The sequence below is a fragment of the Rhipicephalus microplus genome, unplaced genomic scaffold, assembly GCF_043290135.1.
Source record: "Rhipicephalus microplus isolate Deutch F79 unplaced genomic scaffold, USDA_Rmic scaffold_14, whole genome shotgun sequence".
NCBI lineage: Eukaryota > Metazoa > Arthropoda > Arachnida > Ixodida > Ixodidae > Rhipicephalus > Rhipicephalus microplus.
In genome coordinates this window covers 27,519,422-27,532,845 of record NW_027464587.1, presented here as the reverse complement: position 1 = coordinate 27,532,845, position 13,424 = coordinate 27,519,422, and the positions used below count along the sequence as shown (strand labels likewise).

At 50.0% G+C, this 13,424-nt stretch overlaps 1 pseudogene; it reads right to left on the bottom strand.

Moving 5' to 3' along the window:
- Positions 1-2,216: 2,216 nt before the first annotated feature.
- The window catches only part of LOC142784506 (uncharacterized), a 35,442-nt pseudogene continuing 24,234 nt past the window's right edge, over positions 2,217-13,424 (bottom strand).

The following is a 13,424-nucleotide window of genomic DNA, read 5'->3' as shown; positions in this document are numbered from 1 at the left end:
TGTTGCAAAAGCGTCATCGCATGCTGGTGACACATCAAAGAGGTGTCCATCACCAGTGATCAGCTGCGTCAGTGGTGCGATTATCGAAGCAAAGCTCTTCACAAAACGGCGAAAGTACGAGCACAGTCCGACGAAGCTGCGAAGCGCTTTCACGGTCGTAGGCTTCGGGAACTCAGTGGCAGCAGGAAGCTTCCCTGGGTCTGGGAGGACGCCATGTTTTGAGACAACGTGGCTAAGTATTGTGAGCTTCCGAGCTCCAAAGTGGCACTTCTTAATGTTTAGTTGAAGGCCTGCGCTCATGAGGTAGCTCAATGTAGTGGGGAAGAGGATGCGTTTGGGCTGGCTCGGCCATGCTCGATAAAATGGAGAGCTGCCGAGCAACCTCCTCCCGCACGAACTGCTTTATCCGAGCCAACATGTCGTTCTGGTCTCCGAGAGTCAAGGCCGCGATCGAGTCATGTTGTTCCACAGAGCGCCGTGTTTGGGCGCGTTGTTTGCGCGATTCGTCAAAACTCTGGCACAAGCTGACGAAATCAGCTACGCTTTGTGGGTCCTTGGCTAACAACATTTGGAATGCGTCATCGCATATGCCCTTGAGGATTTGTTTGATTTTGTCGGCTTCGAGCATCGCTGGATTTACGCGATTGCACAAGTCAACAACATCTTCAATGTAGCTGGTAAAGGTCTCTCCTACCTCTTGAGCGCGCTCACGAAGTCGTTGTTCTGCGCGGAGTTTTCGCACAGCAGGGTGGTCGAAGACTTGCAAAAAGGAGGTCTTGAATGAATCCCAACTGACAATGTCGGCTTCGTGGTTGCGCAACCAGAGACTAGCGACGCCGGACAAGTAAAAGCTTACATAGGTGAGCTTAGCCGCGTCGTCCCACTTGTTCTCTTTGCTCACCTTGTGGTAAGTAGCCAGCCACTCCTCAACGTCTTGGCCGTCAGTGCCGCTGAAGATCGGTGGGTGACGCAGTGGCCACACGCCGGGACATGTAGAGGTGAGAACTTGCGAGGTACCTAGGGTGGAGGGTTCTTCCGGCATCGCTGGCACTGGAGGTAAAGTGCGACTTTGTAGTTCCAGCTTCGAAGACTACCCAGCACCTCCACCAAATTTTAAAGGGTTTATTGACTAAAACCAACTGCCTGGTTCAAGGAGCGTCAGTCAGTGTCACGAACTCGGCTCTTCGTCGTAGTCGTCTTCCAAGTTCTCCGACTAGATATGGTCTCACCCCCTCCTCCCCGCTACAGTACATTGTTTTGGCATGGTTTAAAGTGTACTCTAGCCGCAAATAGATGTCATGCAAGTAACTGATTAATACGCGTGGAGCAAGCAACTTGTGGCATGCCTCTGAGTACTATGCTCAGCTCGCAGTATGTCAGTAATAAAACTAAGAGCAAGACAGTAATAATGTTGACTGATAGACTTGACAATGACCAGAACACATGAGCGAACAAGATGCGTGGCCTGTAGTGCTTCTTCCATTTCTCGTTCACTTAGCGCGATGACAGTCCTCATAATTGATTAGACACAATTCTTTTTTAGACTATTTTTGTATCACTGCTTTCTTTATTTCTGACACACTTATTCATACAACCTTGCAAGGTGTCAAAAAAACTTACAGGAAGAAGCTTGACTAGCCCTTACTTACCATAGGGTTTACAACAGTCGCAGACACAGTGCAATTGGTTAGCACCTTAACTCAACAAAGGGAAAAATTTCACCATGCAGATGTACAGCCGCCTATTTCTTAAACCTGACTTCACGAGCGCTGCGTGACCTGTCAATAAGCGGCCTTTAACGGAACACAGGGGCAAAATGAACACGAATACGTGCATGCCTGCGATGAACAGTCATGTTCCTGCGATGAATTGTCTTCCAGTAGGTTGTTCCGGAAACAGGACGCCTGTTCCCAGAGTAGCCTATCATCGGACGCCTGGCACAGGCGCTTCCAGACTGTGGTTGAAGGCCGCGCATTAGATTAAAAAGATAAGCAACTGTAGACAATCAACACTGGAAGCAGACTTTAAAACACAGTATGCTGTACTTGCAGAAACTATGTTCGGAACAATGATGAGGTCATGCAGTAAGGTTTTGCGACAGGAAACGCACCGCGTGTATTGTATTAAACTTCTTCAAAGAAGCAAGATCTTACGGCACATTACAAATATACAAAGAAAATAGGAAGGTTGTAGCACCCCCTACTTTTATATATATTCTAGCAATGCCAATGTGCTTGCCATTTGGACAATTCTGGCAGCAAGTGGGCAAAATAGAAATCTTCAAGGGAGCGAACTGCTTCAGAGAGAAAGCAGTCATCCCTTTGCGCACACACACGCACACACACACAATAATGTTCTGTTTCTCAGTGTATATAAAAATAAAGCACTCTTCGAAGTTGCTTAAGAACATTAGTAGCTGTACCTGTGTGTAGCATCTGTGTGTTTTTGACAATGTTAGCCTCCCATTTATGTACTTAGGGTAAGGCACAAAACAATTCTCCTCCTGGTGGTTGAATATCTTTTGGCTTCTTCTGGCGTAACAGCACTTAACCTCGAGAATAAACGCGTCCTCCCCTATTGAGAAAAGGCCGTCAGGACTTCCCGACAGCCCGGGCTGGCTAAGATGAAGCAGAAGTCCTCTCTGAAATGTACCATTCTTTTTTAGCATAAAGCATAAAACTTGCCGCATGTTTTTTTTTTTACATGTAAAGAATTTCCCGCATGCACGAGTGACAGCAGCCTAAGGCTTTTTATATTGCTACGGTATGAGCCGTGCTGTAGTATGTGCCGGGGCAGTAGAAGAGGAAGACGACGTTGTCTGGTGTGGCCTGAGGATTCCATCTTTACCGTGACTGCCGAACTTTATCCTCACCCTGTAAATGAATCCACCAATTTTTTAATTCAACCGTAACAGTTTTGTGGTGGAGGCGCTGCGTAATCAACCAAGCAACACGTCGCTTCAAGCGCCTGATCAACGACATAGGCGCCGCCTTGCTGGACTGCCCCTGTTACCATTGGCAGCTGAGATGTCTCACGGCGAAGAAGGAAACCGGATCCCCGCGGCTGCAGACCTTCTACCAGTCGCAGCAGCACCGCTAGTACCAGGTTCGCGTGCGGCTGGTACCTGGTTGCGTCAGGATCTGATAGTGCTTCGCACATTCGGTGGCGAATCTGGCGAGGACGTGGATGCCTGGCTCACACACTACAAACGGGTGCGAAAATACTACCAGTGAGACGCGGCGACCCAGCTGACCAATGTAGCATTTTTCTTAACGGACACAGCACTCGTGTGGTACAAGAACAACGAAGATGCCCTCACGTCATGGGATCGCTTCGTTTTTGAAATAAGAGCATGCTTCGGAGACTCCATAGCTAAGAGAAAGCAGGCGGAACAAACGTTACTGCAGAGAGCTCAGATCCCAGGAGAGACTTGCACGACCTATGTCGAGGCAATCTTGAAGCTCTGCAAGATTGTCAACCCTTCTATGTCAGAGGAAGACAAATTTGGCCACCTGTTGAAGGGCATTGCCGAGGACGTGTATTAGTTCCTCATCAGCAAAGACAGCCTTGCTACAGTAACCGACGTCATAAGCCACGGTTGCACATTCGAGACCTTGAAGATGCGACGTATCACCCCCAAGTTCGGTCGCCTACCGAATGTAACCACCGTGGCAAGTGTTGACAAATACACGCCGCTTGATCTCGCGTCGACAATACGCCAGATCGTTCGAGAAGAGCTCACTCGACACGCTCGCCCGATGACGTACGAACCTACACCCGCACCACCTCCATCTCGCCCTTCCGTGTCGATTGCCGCAACAGGCAACGATGACTGCAACTACAGGCCACCCTCACCACCGAGATCACAGCGCAATAACTACCCGCTGCCGAGGTACGAAGACCACTTCAGTTATCCCCATCAGCCAGCCAACACCTATTACGACCCGAACGAAGATGTACCCGTACCACCACCACGTCAGCGCAATGCCTTCCAGGAGTACAATGCATACCGCCAAGCCCCTGTGTGCTACCGTTGCGGTATCGCCGGGCATATAGCTCGGTTTTGTCGTCGACAGAGAGAGCCGACATCCCGATATCGTTCCCCATCAATGTTCCCGCCAGCGGGCACTGGTCACAACAACAGTCATTGGCTCGCCTATTACAGGAGTACCTCACGGCGGGGAAATCACCGTGGCAGTTCTCCCGCTTCTGGCCGTAGTTTGACGCCTCCATCTGGCCGACTGCATCGTTCCCCTTCGCCGGGACGACGCCTGTCATCACCGCCGCCGCCGGGAAACTAGCCAGCGTGACCGATGGAGGTGAGGTCGCACAACAGGATTTACCTCACATGCCTCCACCAGTTATAATGTCCAAGAACAAGATACGTGTGGAAATAGATGGCTTTTGTACGAGTGCTTTGGTGGACACTGGTGCTACGATATCAGTTATGAGTCTTTCTTTCAAAAGTCACATTGGCCGCAAAGTTATGTTTTCTTGGGGCGAATCAACAAGGTTTCGTGGTGTTGGTGGGGAAGAACTTCATCCTGTCGGAGTTTGTGTCGTCAATGTCTTATTGGCAGAAAAGGTGTTCCCAACAGAGTTTCTTGTGCTGCAACATTATACCCACGATGGGATTCTCAGTCTTGACTTTCTCCAAGGATGTGGCGCCTACGTCGACTGTAGAAGCGGTGAACTTTCCGTCAGTGGTGACATTGTTCCTGCCCTCGTTGATGAGGCACCGGAGGCCGCGAAGTACGCTCTGATTGTTTCCGACAGTGCCGCCATGGTCAAAGAGGTTAGTTGCGGTGTTCGCCCCAGAATCTGCCACATCTTTTGGCGCCATCGTTGAACCCGCCATCGTTCAATGTGCTAAGAAAGGCATATTCGTCCCTCGTTGTTTAGTATCTGTTCATGAAGGAGCAACCTTTCTGTGGGCACTGAACTGTTCGCCAACGCCGGTTGTGCTCCCTCGAGGAATGAAGCTTGGCTTCGATGATTCCACTGAAGGTTCTGTAGTGGTCGTTAACAACAATTAAAGCGAGAAAGGTACAGTCTCTGGCAAGCGCAGTTGCTCTTACGAGTCACAGATAGGCATGATTAGCGCCACTTTGCGGTCACACGAGCAGCAGACGTTACGCCATCTGTTGAGGCAACATGCTTCTGTGTTTGACTTTTGCCAAGAGGTGAAGCCACTACCTTTGCCATGTTCTCACGTTCGCCATAGGATTGACACCAGCACTGCCCATCCGATCCGACAAAAGCCTTACCGAGTGTCGTCATCACAACGAAAAGTTATTGCCAAACAGGTTCAGGAAATGCTGAATAAGGGTGTTATTGAAGAGTCGTGTAGCCCGTGGGCAGCACCAGTCATCTTGGTTAACAAGAAAGATGGTGCCTGGCGGTTCTGCGTTGATTACAGAAGACTCAACGCCATGACCAAAAAAGATGTATATCCGCTGCCTAGGAGTGAGAATGTTATTGACTGCTTACACTCGGCTTCGTACTTTTCTTCAATAGACCTACAATCAGGATATTGGCAGATACCTATGCACGCTTCAGACAAGGAGAAGACCACATTCGTGACGCCTGATGGACTGTACCAAATCAATGTGATGCCGTTTAGGCTTTGCAACGCCCCCGCCACTTTTGAAAGGTTTATGAACTCTGTCCTTCGTGGTCTTAAATGGGAGGTGTGCTTATGCTACCTGGATGACGTCGTCATTTTTGGGCGTACCTTCGAAGAGCACAACGTCCGTTTAAGCCTTGTTTTAGACTGTGTCGGAAAGGCTGGCTTGATTTTGAACTCTTAAGAAGTGCCGGTTTGGTGAACGACAAGCTTTAGTCCTCGGTCACCTAGTTGACCAAGATGGTGTCAGGCCGGATCCCCGCAAAATCGAAGCAGTCGGCACATTCAAACCACCCCAGACACTGAATGAACTTCGCTGCTTCTTGGGCCTATGTTCCTACTTTCGCCGCTTTGTGCCCCGATTCGTGGACGTAGTACACCCACTGACGAGCTTGTTGCGAAAAGACAGCCCATTCGAATGGACACCTGATTGTGATGCCGCATTTTCTGAACTGAAATTTCTACTAACATCTGAGCCTATTCTTCGTCATTTCGATCCTTCTGCTCCTACAGAAGTGCACAGTGACGCAAGAGGAATGGCCATCAGAGGTGTGCTTGTTCAGCACCATGATAATGCAGAGCATGTTGTTTCTTATACGAGTTGATCTCTAAGCAAGGCTGAAATTAATTATACGGTGACAGAGCAAGAATGTTTAGCGGCTGTATTCACCATTCAGAAGTTTCTATGTTACCTCTACGGTCGTCCATTCACGATTGTGACAGACCATCATTCATTATGTTGGCTTGTTACCCTCCGAGACCCTTCTGGCCGCCTTGCTCGATGGGCTTTACGCCTTCAAGAATTTGACTTCAGCATTTCGTACAGAAGTGGACGACGTCATTCGGACGCTGATTTCCTTTCTCGCCTACCTATGACCACGACGGAGGACAGTGCATATACCCTTTACATCTGTTTTGCTGCGGTCTCTCACACGTTTCCTGACGCCAATATCTTTAAACGAGAACAATTGAATGATATATCTTTAGACCCTTTGTTCGTTGACGCTCTGAATCTCAAAGGCAGTGGTCGCTTTCGCATTCGTGAATGACCGTTGTGCAAAACGAATTACTCAGCAACCGGCGCACGTTGTTTACTGGTTCTCCCTCAAAGTCTTCGATGCGACGTTCTCTGTACTATGCACGATGATCCAATGTCAGGACACCTTGGGTTCATTCGCACCCTGCATCGAGTGCACCAGCGTTTTTACTGGCCCCGAATGCGAGATTTTACGAAACAATACGTCTCGAGCTGTGAAAATTTCCAGCGCCACAAACGACCTACCAGTGCACCGCATGGCCTTCTTCATTCCGTAGAACCGCCTACTACGCCTTTCGAGCAAGTGGGCATCGACCTATTGGGCCTGTTTCCGCGATCTTCGAACAACAACCGCTGGATAATAGTGTGCGTCGACCACCTTACCAGATACGCCGAAACCGCTGCGATACCATCTTCTACAGCTGATGGCGTCGTGGCATTTTTGTTACGCTCTGTTGTTCTTTGCCATGGTCCACCTCAAGTAATCATCAGTGACCGTGGTCGCCAATTCATCGCGGACGCTGTGGAAGAATTGCTTCGCCTCTGCACTTCACAGTTCAGATATTCGACACCATGCCTGCCCCAGACAAATGGTCTTGTAGAACGTACCAATCAAACTCTTACTAACATGCTCGCAAGGTAAGTCGCGTCCAATCACAAAAACTGGGATGAGATCTTACCATTTATTACTTATGCATACAATACAGCGAAGCACGAGACCGCGGACTTCACGCCCTTCTACCTGCTCTACGCTCGATCACAACGCAGCTCCCTTGATACAATACTCCCATTTAAGCTCCATACCAATGAGTCCGTGGCTGAAACATTGTGCCGGCCTGAAGAAGCCCGCCAAATTGCTCGCTTGCGAACACTGGCATCACAAGATCGCTCCAAGAAACAATACGATCAACGCCGTGATGCCATTTCATTCCGCAAAGGTGAATTCGTGTGGTTGTGGACCCCCCAACGAAAACCTGGTTTATGTCAGAAGTTTTACCGCAGTACACAGGCCCCTACGTCATTGTGGATCGCCTGACTGACTTGACGTACGTTGTGGCACGCTTGACGACACCTTCTCGTCGGTCAAATCGAACGCTGTTGGTGCACGTGACTCGCATCAAGAAGTTTCATCCCTCCAGTGACATAAACTCGCCCAGCGGGCTTCGTCTGTGAACTGGGGATTGCTATACGGTATGAGCCGGGCTGTAGTATGTGCCGGGGAGGTAGAAGAGGAAGACGACAATGTCTGGTGCGGCCTGAGGACTCCATCTTTACCGCGACTGCCGAACTTCAGCCTCACCCTGTAAATAAATCCACCTATCCTTGAATTCAACCGTAACATTATTATTATTACCTCATATAGATTTGTGTTGATTTGTTTTCAAACTCTTTCCTCGCTATTGGTTCTGTTTTCGTACCTAAAACATGAACAGACTGTTGCGCAACTGGAATACAATATGTAATATTGTGAGCGCGACAAGCGAATGACTCTTCATTTTCTTTAGATATCATCATCACCTGTACATCTTCATCATCTGTAAATATTGTGAGCGCGACAAGCGAATGACTCTTTATTCTCTTTGTAATCATCATCACCTGTACATCTTCTTCATCTAAAAAATCATCATCCGCGTAATTTGACTCGAGCCTGGCCGAATAAACCGGTTCCTCACAAGTAGTGGACTGTGCTTTTCGTTCCCTCAAGTCCTCTCGCGCGTTCTTGCTGGAGCTCCGCTCGGGTCGTCGCATACAACCCCCTACTGTGGCGGCCCAAGAAAACCCTGGCCCATCCAACGTCGCCGTCTTACTGCAGCCACCGCCACCCGCTCCGCCCAACAACACTCGCCTGCGTGATCCACCTGTGTTTTCCGGTCTCCGAGGCGATGATGTCGAAGACTGGATCAAGAACTACGACCTCGTCAGCGATTTGAACAGGTGGAACAATCCACGGAAGTTGCGCAGCGTACCATTTTACTTGTCCGATGTTGCGAAATCTTGGTTCTGGAACCACCACCCGGATCTTCCCGACTGGGACACTTTCGAGCAGCGAATTCGTCAGATATTTGGTGCCCCTGCAGTTCGCACTGAGGCAGCAAAGAAGAAACTTGCTCAACGCACGCAGCTGCCGGGTGAATCGTACACCTCTTATATTGAGGATGTCCTTGCACTGTGCAAGCGCGTTAACACCGGCATGTCTCAAAACGACCAAATACGCCACATTATTAAAGGCATTAACACCGTCGTCTTTAACGCCCTCGCCACGCAAAATTCTGCCACCACCCAGGACGTGATAACCATCTGTCAGCGACCTGGCGAGCTTCAGTCTCTTCGCCTTTGCTACTATGCCACCGACGTTCCTTTGCCTGCACCCCTCGACTTGCGTGCGCTTATTCGCGACATTGTTCGTGGAGAGCTGCACGGGCGCTGCTCTTCCTGTGCTGCGGAAGTTACTTCCCCTCCTGAAAAAGATAGCTTGCGAGACCTGATTAAACAAGAGATCGCCTCCGCATCGCGTGCGACGTGTTCCAACAGTCCCTGCGTGCGCCAGACGCGCACGTACACCGAAGTTGCCACGCTCTCTGCCGCACCCACCGTTTCTGTGCGTACAACAGCAGACCATACGCCTGTGGCTTCGTTATCAACGCCAGTGCGTGCACCACCTTACTACGCACCTCAGCGCCCACCTCGACCAATCTGTTACTACTGCGGCTATCGAGGACATATCGCTCGGTTTTGTCGAAGGCGCCAACAAGACGAGCAACGCGGCTACGCTCCCGAAGAACATCGAAGCTTCCGTCCGACCATGAACTACTCACGGCCACCCTCCCGATCGTCCTATTACCGTTCACCGTCACCTACTTACCATACGGACATGCCTGGGAATTCCCGTACGTCTCGCCGCAGGTCGCCTTCGCCACGTCGCCGTTCAGTGTCGCCTCTACGGCCCGCCTCCTATTCCACAAACGCCCTCGCGGAAAACTCCCCTATGCAGTTTTAGGAGGGGAAACTGCATGCCTTGGACAGCTAACAATTCCTCCAGAGCGGCCATCGAATTTGATAGTAGTGTTTGTAGAAGGTGTACGTGTTGAGGCTCTTGTAGACACTGGCGCTGCCGTTTCGATTATTCGGGCTGATTTTTGTTCCCGCCTTCGAAAAGTCACCACACCTTATGGCGGCCCACCTCTACGTGCGGCGACCAATGCTCTCATTCGTCCACTTGCACAGTGTACCGTTCGTGTCTGCATAGTAGGCATTCGTCATCACATTGTTTTCACGGTATTTCGTGAGTGCACCCACGCTCTCATTCTTGGGTGGGATTTCTTGTCTTCTGCGTCCGCTTTCATATCGTGTCATCAGCGCCTCCTCCATCTAAATGCACTGACTCTTCTCCACTTGAACAAAATGGATGCATCCGCCTTGTCACCAAGTCAGATTATGTACTTCGGCCATACATCGAAGAAATTAAAAGTGTTAATTGCACCGACATTGTTGATGGCGACGTACTAATTCTCCCTTACGGTCATACCCTACGTAGGGGCATTGTGATCACACCGGGGCTTATTCGCTTCTTCGATAGGTGTACGTACCTAACCGCCATAAATCAAACGCCCGAGTGTGTACTGCTCCCCTGTGGCTCAACAGTATCTTGCGCGGTCGACAGTGAGCCTGTTGCTATTGTTACTCTTCCGAACAACAACGACAACGATGTTCCGAAGTCACAACCATTGCCATTCAATGCCTCTTCCACACCTGTGTCGGCAACAATAAGCAATGACATAACACCTGACCAAACTGAAGATTTGCTCTCCCTGTTAAATAGACACCGTTCTCTATTTGACGTTAACTCGCCCGCCCTCAGCATGACTACCACCGCTACTCACAGCATACAGACTGACGGCTCTCGTATTCGAGGAAAACGTCTCAGACATGCTACGACGCAACATCATACGTTCTTCCTCGAGTCCCTGGTCATCCCCAGTTGTTCTCGTTCAAAAGAAAGATGGGACAGTGCGTTTCTGCGTCGATTACCGTGCACTAAACAAAATAACGCGCAAGGATGTTTATCCCCTCCCTCGGATCGACGATGCCCTGGATTCATTACAGGGCGCAGAGTATTTTCCCAGCCTCGACCTTAGGTCAGGCTACTGGCAGATACCAATGTCGGAGTCTGATAAAGAGAAGACCACATTTTCAACGCCAGATGGGTTGTACGAGTTCAATGTGATGCCTTTTGGACTTTGTAATGCGCCCGCCACCTTCGAACGCATGATAGATGGTGTATTGCGTGGTTTGAAATGGAAAACATGTCTGTGCTATCTCGACGGCATAGTAGTGTTTTCATCCACGTTCTCGCAGCACCTACAACGTCTTGACGAAGTCCTCACATGCCTTGCAAAAGCCGGTCTACAGCTTAACACCAAGAAATGTACCTTTGCTAGCAAGACAATCAAGGTTCTCGGCCACCTCGTCAGCAAAGAAGGAATTCGGATGGAACCCAAGTAGCTTGCAACCGTCCTCCATTTTCCTCGTCCACTACGTAAAAAGTACCTGTGCAGCTTTCTTGGGTTATCTTCCTACTTCCGGTGCTTCATACGTGGCTTCGCGGAACTTCCGTCTCCACTCCATCAACTCCTCGCAAGGAACGTCCCCTTTAATTGGTCCGAAGACTGCGAAAGCGCTTTCATGGCATTGAAGCAAGGCCTTACGTCGGACCCGGTACTGTGCCACTTCGATTCCACCGCACCCACCATCCTTCACACCGACGCAAGTAGTCATGGTCTTGGTGCGGTACTCTTGCAGCGTGACAAAAACTCACGCGAACGCGTCGTTGCTTACGCAAGTCGTGCTCTTACCGCTCCAGAAAGTCGTGCTCTTACCGCTCCAAGTCGTGCTCTTACCGACCATATCTTCACGGCCTGCATTTTACCGTCGTGACCGACCATAACGCCCTATGCTGGCTTTCATCGCTGAAAAACTTATCGGGTCGCCTTGGTCGCTAGGCGCTTCGCTTGCAGGAGTATGATTTCGATGTCGCCTACAGATCTGGGAAAAAGCATCAAGATGCTGATGCTCTATCGCGCTGTCCTTTGCCCAGCGGAAGCAATTCACCATCGATACTCCAAAACGACAGCACCTCTCCAATCGCAGCGCTAAGTTCATCACCTGCCACCCTATCCGTCCTTGTTTCACAACAACGTGTCGACCCATACTGCCGCACCATTGTTGACCGCTTGACCGGCTCTACTACTCCTCCAAACGCCAGACTCCGTCGACAACTTAAACAATTTAATCTTGTCGGTGATGCTTTATGTCGCTACATTTACCACATCGATGGCAACAAGTGGGTACCCGTCATCCCACGTTCTCTGCAACGTGAAGTTCTGGAAGCCTTTCATGATGATCCAACCACTGCTCATCTAGGCTACCACAAGACTTACGACAAAATACGAATTCGTTGTTTTTGGCCTGGCCTCTCTTCAGCCGTCGCTAAGTACGTCACCTCCTGTGTCCATTGCCAACGGCGAAAACGACCGACAACTGCTCGGGCTGGCTTAATGCAACTTCTTCCTTGTCCCGCCTCACCTTTTGAAGTCGTTGGAATCGATTTGTATGGCCCTCTTCCTATATCATCCAATGGGAATCGCTGGATTGTCATGGCAGTCGACCACCTTACCCGCTACGCAGAAACAGCTTCTATACCATCTGGGACTGCCACTGAGATCGCCGATTTCTTTCTTCGCCACATCTTTTTGCGCCATGGAGATCCACGCATTCTCCTCAGTGATCGTGGCAAAGTCTTCCTATCTTCCATTGTCGAGCAAGTTTTGCGTGCCTCGAACACTGTTCACAAGACCACTTCTAGCTACCACCCGCAGACCAACGGATTGACTGAACGGTTTCATCGGACCCTATCGGACATGATCGCCATGTGCATTCACCCCAAACACACGAACTGGGATGCAATTCTACCCTTCGTGACATTCGCCTATAATACGGCTGCTCAACGCACTACCGGCTTTTCTCCATTTTTTCTCGTCCATGGTCGCTCGCCGAGTTTCACTCTGGTAGTCTCTTTTCTTTCGGCTCCTGCACCCTCGACGGCTCCTTTCTCTGAAGAATTCCTATCTCGTCTCGCACACTGCCGTCACCAGGCCCGTGTTAACACCGGCCTCTCTCAAGACACTCGGAAATCTCGCTACGACTCGTCTCGCCGTGTTGTGAGTTTTTCCCCTGGTGACGAAGTTCTTCTATGGACTTCACTACGCGTCCCCGGCCTATGCGACAAATTCATCAGTCGCTTCATTGGGCCATACACGGTGGTCGAACAGACATTTCCTGTCAATTACCGCGTTTCTCCTCTTAGCGCTAGTCTTGATCATCGTTGCCGAGGAACAGAGATAGTGCACGTATCTCGTTTAAAGCCTTATGCGCGACGCATTTTATAATACTGTCAAGCAACCAGGCGGCCGCTTTCACCGCGCGGGGGAATTAGTGTGAGCGCGACAAGCGAAGGACTTTTTATTCTCTTTGTAATCATCATCACCTGTACATCTTCTTCATCTAAAAATATCATCATCCGCGTGATTTGGCTCGAGCCTGGCCGAATAAACCAGTTCCTCACAATATTATCACCAGTGTGATTTAGGTCGAGCCTGGCTGAATAAACTGGTTCCTCACAACTGGTGGATGGTGCTTTTCATTCCCTCAAGTCATATCGCCCGTTTTCGTTGGAGCTCCGCTCGGATCGTGGCATACAACCCC